Source organism: Antedon mediterranea, chromosome 6 (assembly GCF_964355755.1).
Source record: "Antedon mediterranea chromosome 6, ecAntMedi1.1, whole genome shotgun sequence".
Lineage (NCBI taxonomy): Eukaryota > Metazoa > Echinodermata > Crinoidea > Comatulida > Antedonidae > Antedon > Antedon mediterranea.
The window spans coordinates 5,790,188-5,801,169 of NC_092675.1; the positions used below are offsets into that span (position 1 = coordinate 5,790,188).

Here is a 10,982-nt window from a genome sequence, read left to right on the forward strand (position 1 = left end):
TCAATGTTCTAATAAAATAGAATTTTATACACAAACATATTTGGTCACTCAGTATAGTCAATTTACAAACAACACATGTTTATCAATTATTGGAGGGCATAAAGTAAGGAAAATATGTTTTTTCCGTTTTACAGATAATTTTCTAATACTCACAGCTGTAACTGGCACTGTATATTTTCTGTACAACTACAATCTAAAAAATAAAAGGAAAATCATTAATAATGGCAATAAACAACATTAACACTTTTTCAAAATCAACATGCTTCTTAATCAATGTCTGAAAAATTAAGAAATTTTCTCAAAATGAATTTGGGTATTAGACAGCTGGTTAGGGCCTACATGTTGTCTCAATGCTAATTTCATTTAATATTTTATTCACAAACCATAAAATCTGAATTATGTAAATGTTTCATAATAGAACATGCCTACAAAATAACAGGCAACGGTTCACAAAGTAAAGAAAATATGTTTTATCCGTTTAACAGATAATCTACTAATACTCACAGCTGTAGCTGACACTGTATATGTTCTACAATCTAAAAAAAAAAACAAGGAAAAACATTAATAATTGGCAATAAACAACATTAACACTTTTTCCAAATCAACATGCTTTTTAATCAATGTCTGAAAAATTAAGAAATTCCTCAAAATGACTTTGGGTATGAGACAGCTGGTTAGGCCTACATGTTGTCTTAATGCTAATTTCATTTAATATTTTATTCACAAACCATAAAATCTGAATGATGTAAATGTTACATAATAGAAAATGCCTACAAAATAACAGGCAACGGTTCACAAAGTAAAGAAAATATGTTTTCTCCGTTTAACAGATAATCTACTAATACTCACAGCTGTAGCTGACACTGTATATTTTCTACAATCTAAAAAAACAAAACAAGGAAAAACATCAATAATTGGCAATAAACAACATTAACACTTTTTCCAAATCAACATGCTTCTTAATCGAGGTCTGAAAAATTAAGAAATTTCCTTAAAATGACTTTAGGTATGGGACGGCTGGTTAGGGCCTACATGTTGTCTCAATGCTAGTTTAATTTAATATTTTATTCACAAACCATAAAATCTGAATTATGTAAATGTTTCATAATAGAAAATGCCTACAAAATAACAGGCAACTGTTCACAAAGTAAGGAAAATATGTTTTCTCCGTTTAACAGATAACCTACTAATACTCACAGCTGTAGCTAACACTGTATATTTTCTACAATCTAAAAACAACAAGGAAAAACATTGATAATGGCAAAAAAACAACATTAACCCTTTTGTTAAATCAACATGCTTCTTAATCAATGTCTGAAAAATTAAGAAATTTCCTCAAAATAACTTTGGGTATGGGCCAGATAATTGGGGTCTACATGTTGTCTCAAAACTACTTTCATTTAATATCTTATTCACAAACCATAAAATCTGAATTATGTAAATGTTTCATAATATAAAATGCCTACAAAATAACAGGCAACAGTTCACAAAGTAAGGAAAATATGTTTTCTCCGTTTAACAGATAATCTACTAATACTCACAGCTGTAGCTGAAACTGTTAATTTTCTACAATCTAAAAAAAACAAGGAAAAACATTAATAATGGCAATAAACAACATTAACACTTTTTCCAAATCAACATGCTTCTTAATCAATGTCTGAAAAATTAGGAAATTTCCTCAAAATGACTTTGGGTATGGGCCGGCTGATTGCGGCCTACATGTTGTCTCAATGGTAATTTCATTTAATTGTTTGATCACAAACAATAAAATCTGAATTACGTAAATGTTTCATAATAGAAAATGTCTACAAAATAACAGGCAACAGTTCACAAAGTAAGGAAAATATGTTTTCTCCGTTTAACAGATAATCTACTGATACTCACAGCTATAGCTGAAACTGTATATTTTCTACAATCTAAAAAAAAACAAGGAAAAACATTGATAATGGCAATAAACAACATTATCACTTTTTCCAAATCAACAAGCTTCTTAATCAATGTCTGAAAAATTAAGAAATTTCCTCAAAATGACTTTGGGTATGGGTCGGCTAATTGGGGCCTACATGTTGTCTCAATGCTAATTTCATTTAATATTTTATTCACAAACCATAAAATCTGAATGATGTAAATGTTTCATAATAGAAAATGCCTACAAAATAACAGGCAACAGTTCACAAAGTAAGGAAAATATTTTTTCTCTGTTTAGCAGATAATCTACTAATACTCACAGCTGTAGCTGACACTGTATATTTTCTACAATCTAAAAAAAAAACAAGGAAAAACATTAATAATTGGCAATAAACAACATTAACACTTTTTCCAAATCAACATGCTTCTTAATCGAGGTCTGAAAAATTTAGAAATTCCTCAAAATGACTTTGGGTATGAGACAGCTGGTTAGGGCCTACATGTTTTCTCAATGCTAATTTCATTTAATATTTTATTCACAAACCATAAAATCTGAATGCTGTAAATGTTTCATAATAGAAAATGCCTACAAAATAACAGGCAACTGTTCACAAAGTAAGGAAAATATGTTTTCTCCGTTTAACAGATAATCTACTAATACTCACAGCTATAGCTAACACTGTATATTTTCTATAATCTAAAAACAACAAGAAAAAACATTGATAATGGCAATAAACAACATTAACCCTTTTGCTAAATCAACATGCTTCTAATCAATGTCTGAAAAATTAAGAAATTTTCTCAAAATAACTTTGGGTATGGGCCGGCTGATTGGGGTCTACATGTTGTCTCAATACTAATTAAATTTAATATCTTATTCACAAACCATAAAATCTGAATTATGTAAATGTTTCATAATATAAAATGCCTACAAAATAACAGGCAACAGTTCACAAAGTAAGGAAAATATGTTTTCTCCGTTTAACAGATAATCTACTAATACTCACAGCTGTAGCTGAAACTGTTAATTTTCTACAATCTAAAAAAAACAAGAAAAACATTGATAATGGCAATAAACAACATTAACACTTTTTCCAAATCAACATGCTTCTTAATCGAGGTCTGAAAAATTAAGAAATTCCTCAAAATGACTTTGGGTATGAGACAGCTGGTTACGGCCTACATGTTGTCTCAATGCTAATTTCATTTATTATTTTATTCACAAACCATAAAATCTGAATGCTGTAAATGTTTCATAATAGAAAATGCCTACAAAATAACAGGCAACTGTTCACAAAGTAAGAAAAATATGTTTTCTCAATTTAACAGATAATCTACTAATACTCACAGCTGTAGCTAACACTGTATATTTTCTACAATCTAAAAACAACAAGGAAAACATTGATAATGGCAATAAACAACATTAACCCTTTTTCCAAATCAACATGCTTCTTAATTAATGTCTGAAAAATTAGGAAATTTCCTCAAAATGACTTTGGGTATGGGCCGGCTGATTAGGGCAAGCAACAGTTCACAAAGTAAGGAAAATATGTTTTCTCCATTTAACAGATAATCTACTAATACTCACAGCTGTAGCTGAAACTGTTAATTTTCTACAATCTAAAAAAAACAAGGAAAAACATTGATAATGGCGATAAACAACATTAACACTTTTTCCAAATCAACAAGCTTCTTAATCAATGTCTGAAAAATTAAGAAATTTCCTCAAAATAACTTTGGGTATGGGCCGGCTGATTGGGGTCTACATGTTGTCTCAATACTACGTTCATTTAATATCTTATTCACAAACCATAAAATCTGAATTATTTAAATGTTTCATAATATAAAATGCCTACAAAATAACAGGCAACAGTTCACAAAGCAAGGAAAATATGTTTTCTCCGTTTAACAAATAATCTACTGATACTCACAGCTGTAGCTGAAACTGTATATTTTCTACAATCTAAAAAAAACAAGGAAAAACATTGATAATGGTAATAAACAACATTAACACTTTTTCCAAATCACCAAGCTTCTTAATCAATGTCTGAAAAATTAAGAAATTTCCTCAAAATAACTTATTTTATTCACAAACAATAAAATCTGAATTATGTAAATGTTTCATAATAGAAAATGCCTACAAAATAACAGGCAACAGTTCACTCCCAATCATGAAACCATTAATCATCTCTACAAACTATTTATTTAATATACACTACTTACTATATTCTAGAGATACTAAAGTAGAAACAATTGTGTATCTCTTCCAACAGCTACAAGACAAAAATATATTATTATTATAAATATCAATACAAATTGTGATCAAAACATCCACAATATTTGTAACAATGACAGGTGCGAAAGGGAACTGCGCTGACCTACGTCACTACTACTAGGACTACTGGAGTAAGCCTAGACAACATGCTATTGTAAGAAGAACGAGTCATTGTTTCTTCTCTTTAAGAATTTATACAACTAAAAATTAAGCTAGAGTTAATATAATATAAGCCAGGTGCAAAAGGGAACTAGCGCCGTTTAGTCCTACTAAAAACAGCAAGTATTCTTGTACAGGCTAGGCCTAGGTACACTATGAATGTAGCAGACATATTTGTTCGTATTTACCGGGACCGTATTTAACATACACATGGCCATACACGATTGTCGTGCTGCTACGAAAGCCATCGGGCTGAAAAACGTCACGACGTTTGCCGGCCGTCTCTGAAAGTCTGACATCCTTCCGTATATCTATAGTAGGCTAGGGTATCGTTAGTAAGTAGCAATTACAAAACAACTACAAATCAAACAATCCACATAATTTCTTACCTATTTCTTATAGTATATCAATTCTCAACAAACTTGAGTTTGTTATTTATTTATTTAATCGTTGAAGTTCGACGATATAAAATGGTATTTGTAACAATATTATCAGAGAGCGACTCTTAAAAACCAACATGGAGTTTACCAACGACATACCACAACACAACACGTTGTCGAATTTTCTCGAAATTCGGTTCACCTACAGTATGGCATGCAATCCTCGCCAAAATTACCAATATTTAACGAATAACGAAAATTAGTTTTCACGTCAGACCTATTATATGTATTCTACGTGTATATTATTGGTTATCCGCACTTGGCGGATAACCTCTTGTTATTGTCAGGATCTTTTTTTTTTTTTTTTTTCGATATTCTTCTTTCTTTCCACGAATTTTGTTCGCAGCGTATCTCTAATTCTAGCCAACATAAGATTCTATAACTTTGTCATAAGATTGACCTGTAGCTCTAGATGTGCAAGAAACTTTTTTTTTCGAATTTCGAGTCGCGCAGCGTAAGTTACGCGCGATTTTATGAATTTCATTGATTGATCATAGAATAAAAACTAAAAATTGTTTTATATTGAAACTTTGTGAAAATTTAAGTGATATCATGCGCAAACTTTCTATGGATTAAAAATGGCAGGTTTCACAAAAAGTTACGTGCGCACGCGCGTTTGAAATTTCAAAATGCGAAAAATAAATTTCTAATCAACTTTCTACGCGTTTCATGTCATTTTGAGCATTTCAAAAATTCCCACGCGTGCGCAATTTTTTTACGCGCGCGTGCACACGTAGCGCAAAAACATCCTTTTTTTGCTTGATTTTTGTTTTTTCAGCCTTTTCTAGTAAATTTATCAATTTTAAATCAATTTCGACTTAAAATCACGTCATACGAGCACGTAGAATTAAACAATTTGCGCCCATTTTTGATGAAAAATTTCAAAAATTCGTGAAAATTATGCCTTTCTTTAAAAAAGCATAGATTCTAAACTCCGTGGTGAACATTTTTAAAATTTCAGATTCTGGAAGTAAATGAGTTGCAGATATCAAATCATGCATTGACATGGCTAACCGGACATTTTGACGTCATCGTATGGCCACTCGAATATAAAATATAGGATTTTTGTCACTTTCTCATAGCTCATCACATTTAATAGAGCGCATCTGCACTTATCCGTATTCCATTTCCCCCCATTTTGTTATATTGTCTAGGCCAATCAATTATCTTTCGCACAATCTACCATTTTTTAAATTGTGATGACGTCATCATGTCCAAAAGCGTCAATAACTTGGGTCCCTTATTTTCACCTATTCTGCACTGTATGTAGTACGTATACAGAATACAGTGTATACCGTATATACTTTGACGTGACGCAAAATAGAGAGCGCACTAACATTTTTTCAATGGCATAATCGTTTTTCTGCGCGCAATATTCCAACGTATGACGTGCACGTGGCGTTTGCGCTGCGGATAACCTAACTCGTCCGTAGTGACGAGTTCAAATCTAGTATTTATTTCTTTCTTTCCACACTTCTCTCCCATTTTTTGTGGGCAGCGTATCTCTAATTCTAGCCAACATAAGATTGTATAACTTTGTCATAAGATTGCCCTGTAGCTGTAGATGTGCAAGAAACTTTTTTTTTCAAATTTCGAGTCGCGCAGCGTAAGTTACGCGCGATTTTACGAATTTCAATGATTGATCATAGATTAAAAACTAAAATTCATTTTGTATTGAAACTTGGTGAACATTTAAGTCATATAATGCGCAAACTTTCTATGGACTAAAAATGGCATGTTTTGGAAAAAGTTACGCGCGCACGCGCGTTTAAAACTTCAAAATGCGAAAAATCAATATCTGATCAACTTTCTACGCGTTTCATGTCATTTTGAGCATTTGAAAAATTCCCACGCTTGCGCAATTTTTTTACGCGCACGTGCGCACGTAGCGCAAAAACATCATTTTTTTGCTTGATTTTTGTTTTTCCTGTCTTTTTTAGAAAATTTACCAACTTTCAAACAATTTCGACTTAAAATCACGTCATACGAGCACGTAGAATTAAACAATTTACGCACATTTTTGATGAAAAAGTTCAAAAATTAGTCAAAATTATGCCTTTTTTTAAACAGTCATAAATTCTAAACTACGTGGTGAACTTTTTTGTAATTATATATTCTGGTAGTAGATGAGTTGCAGATATCAAATCATGCATCAATATGGCTAACCGGACATTGTGACGTCATCATATGGCCACTCGAATATAAAATATAGGATTTTTGTCTCTTTCCTCGTAGCTCGTCACATTTAATATAGCGCATCTCCACTTATTTGTATTCCATTTCCCCCCATTTTTTTATGTTGTCTAGGTCTATCAATTATCTTTCGCACGATTCACCATTTTAAAAATTGTGATAACGTCATCATGTTCAAAAGCGTCAATAACTTTGGTCACTTATTTTCACCTATTCTGCACTGTATGTAGTACGTATACAGTATATAGTGTATACCGTATATACTCAGACGTGACGAAAAATAAAGAGCACGCTGAAATTGTTTCAATTACTTAATCGTTTTTCTGCGCGCAATATTTTAACGTACGACGTGCACGTGGCCTTTGCGCTGCGGATAACCTAACTCGTCCGTAGTGACGAGTTCAAATCTAGTATTTATTTGTTTCCTTCCACCCTTCTCCCCCATTTTTTGTGCGCAGCGTATCTCTAATTCTGGCCAACATATGATTGTATAACTTTGTCAAAAGATTGCCCTGTAGCTGTAGATGTGCAAGAAACTCTTTTTTTCAAATTTCGAGTCGCGCAGCGTAAGTTACGCGCGATTTTATGAATTTCAATGATTGATCATAGAATAAAAACTAAAAGTCGTTTTGTATTGAAACTTGGTGAACATTTAAGTCATATAATGCGCAAACTTTCTATGGATTAAAAATGGCATGTTTCATAAAAAGTTACGCGCGCACGCGTATTTAAAATTTCAAAATGCGAAAAATCAATATCTAATCAACTTTCTACGCGTTTCATGTCATTTTGAGCATTTCAAAAATTCCCACGCGTGCGCAATTGTTTTACGCGCACGTGCGCACGTAGCGCAAAAACATCATTTTTTCTATTGATTTTTGTTTTTCTTTTCTTTTTTAGAAAATTTACCAGCTTTCAAACAATTTCGACTTAAAATCACGTCATACGAGCACGTAGAATTAAACAATTTACGCGCATTTTTAATGAAAAAGTTCAAAAATTTGTCAAAATTATGTCTTTTTTTAAACAGTCATAGATTCTAAACTACGTGGTGAACTTTTTTATAATTACATATTATGGTAGTAGATGAGTTGCAGATATCAAATAATGCATCAATATGGCTAACCGGACATTCTGACGTCATCGTATGGCCACTCGAATATAAAATATAGGATTTTTGTCTCTTTCCTCGTAGCTCGTCACATTTAATATAGCGCATCTCCACTTATTTGTATTCCATTTCCCCCCATTTTTTTATGTTGTCTAGGTCTATCAATTACCTTTCGCACGATTTACCATTTTCAAAATTGTAATGACGTCATCATGTTCAAAAGCGTCAATAACTTTGGTCACTTATTTTCACCTATTCTGCACTGTATGTAGTACGTATACAGTATATAGCGTATACCGTATATACTCAGACGTGACGAAAAATAGAGAGCACACTGAAATTGTTTCAATGACTTAATCGTTTTTCTGCGCGCAATATTTTAATGTATGACGTGCACGTGGCCTTTGCGCTGCGGATAACCTAACTCGTCCGTAGTGACGAGTTCAAATCTAGTTAGACGTTGCGTTTTCGCGGATAACCTAACTCGTCCGCAGTGACGAGTTCAAATCTAGTTGGTTATCCGCACTTGGCGGATAACCCCTTGTTATTGTCAGGATCTTTTTTTTTTTTTTTTTTTTTTTTCTATGTTATTCTTCTTTCTTTCCCCGAATTTTGTTCGCAGCACATCTCTATCTTGTGGCCAACATAAGATTGTATAACTTTGTCATAAGGTTGACCTATAGCTGTAGATGTGCAGCCAAGCTTTTGGACGATTTTGGAGTTGCGCAGCGTAAGTTACGCGCGATTTTATGAATTTCAATGATTGATCATAGAATAAAAACTAAAAGTTGTTTTGTATTGAAACTTTGTGAAAATTTAAGTGAGATCATGCGCAAACTTTCTATGGATTAAAAATGGCATGTTTCACAAAAAGTTACGCGCGCACGCGCGTTTGAAATTTCAAAATGCGAAAAATCAATTTCTAATCAACTTTCTATGCGTTTCATGTCATTTTGAGCATTTCAAAAATTCCCACACGTGCGCAATTTTTTTACGCGCGCGTGCGCACGTAGCGCAAAAACATCTTTTTTTTGCTTGATTTTTGTTTTTTCAGCCTTTTCTAGTACATTTACCAATTTTCAATCAATTTCGACTTAAAATCACGTCATACGAGCACGTAGAATTGAACAATTTGCGCGCGTTTTTGAAGAAAAAGTTCAAAAATTCGTCAAAATTATGCCTTTTTTAAAACAGTCATAGATTCTAAACTCCGAGGTGAAAATATTTAAAATTTCAGATTCTGGAAGTAGATGAGTTGTTTTTCTCGAATCATGCATTGATATGGCTAACCAGACATTGTGACGTCATCGTATGGCCACCCGAATATAAAATATAGGATTTTTTTCTCTTTCGTCATAGCTCGTCAATTTAATAGAGCGCATCTCTACTTATCCTTATTCCATTTCACTCAATTTTTTTATATTGTCTAGATCAATCAATTACCTTTCGCATGATCCACCATTTTAAAAATTGTGATGACGTCATCATATTCAAATGCGTCAATAACTTTGGTCACTTATTTTCACCTATTCTGCACTGTATGTAGTACGTATACAGTATATAGTGTTATACCGTATATACTTAGACGCGACGCAACATAGAGAGCGCACTAACATTTTTCAATGCCATAATCGTTTTATTTTTTTGCGCGCACTATTCTAACGTATGACGTGCACGTGGCTTTTGCACTGCGGATAACCTAACTCGTCCGTAGTGACGAGTTCAAATCTAGTTTTTTTTTTCTTTATTCTTCTTTCTTTCCACGAATTTTGTTCGCAGCGTATCTCTAATTCTAGCCAACATATGATTCTATATTCTTTGTTATAAGATTGGCCTGTAGATGTAGATGTGCATGACATTTTTTTTTTCGAATTTCGAGTCGCGCAGCGTAAGTTACGCGCGATTTTATGAATTTCAATGATTGATCTTTGAATAAAAACTAAAAGTCATTTTGTATTGCGCGATTTTATGAATTTCAATGATTGATCTTTGAATAAAAACTAAAAGTCATTTTGTATTGAAACTTGGTGAAAATTTAAGTCATAATATTCTCCAACTTTCTATGGATTAAAAATTGCATGTTTGACAGAAAATTATGCGCGCCCGCGCGTTTAAAATTTCAAAATGCGTAAAATCAATTTCTAATCAACTTTCTACGCGTTTCAGGTCATTTTGAGCATTTCAAAAATTCCCACGCGTGCGCAATTTTTTTACGCGCGCGTGCGCATTTAGCGCAAAAACATATTTTTTTTGCTTAATTTTTGTTTTTTCAGCCTTTTCTAGTAAATTTACCAATTTTCAATGGATTTTGACTTAAAATCACGTCATACGAGCACGTAGAATTGAACAATTTGCGCGCGTTTTTGATGAAAAGTTCAAAAATTTGTGAAAATTATGCCTTTTTTTAAAAAGTCATAGATTCTAAACTACGTGGTGAACTTTTTTTAAATTACATATTGTGGAAGTAGATGAGTTGTAGATATCGAATCATGCATCAATATAGCTAACTGTACATTGTGACGTCATCGTATGGCCACTCAAATATAAAATATAGGATTTTTTTCTCTTTCGTATAGCTCATCACATTTAATAGAGCGCATCTCCACTTATCCGTATTCCATTGCCCTCCATTTCTTTATATTGTCTAAGTCAATCAATTATCTTTCGCATGATTCATTAGTTTAAAAATTGTGATGACGTCATCATGTCCAAAAGCGTCAATAACTTTGGTCACTAACTTTCACCTATTCTGCACTGTATGTAGTACGTATAGAGTATAATATAGTGTATACCGTATATACTTAGACGTGACGCAAAATAGAGAGAAAACTAAAATTGTTTCAATGGCATCATCGTTTATCTGCGCGCAATATTCTAACGTACGACGTGCACGTGG

General features: G+C 32.7%; 1 long non-coding RNA gene across 1 annotated transcript; it reads right to left on the reverse strand.

The window, feature by feature from the left end:
* Nucleotides 1-820: 820 nt before the first annotated feature.
* On the reverse strand, nt 821-1,916 carry LOC140051194 (uncharacterized). The gene is made up of 3 exons (XR_011845488.1): nt 1,885-1,916; nt 1,542-1,573; nt 821-881 (listed from the first exon to the last, which is right to left on the reverse strand). It is a non-coding gene; the product is annotated as an uncharacterized lncRNA (long non-coding RNA).
* Between the last annotated feature and the right edge of the window lie 9,066 nt (nt 1,917-10,982).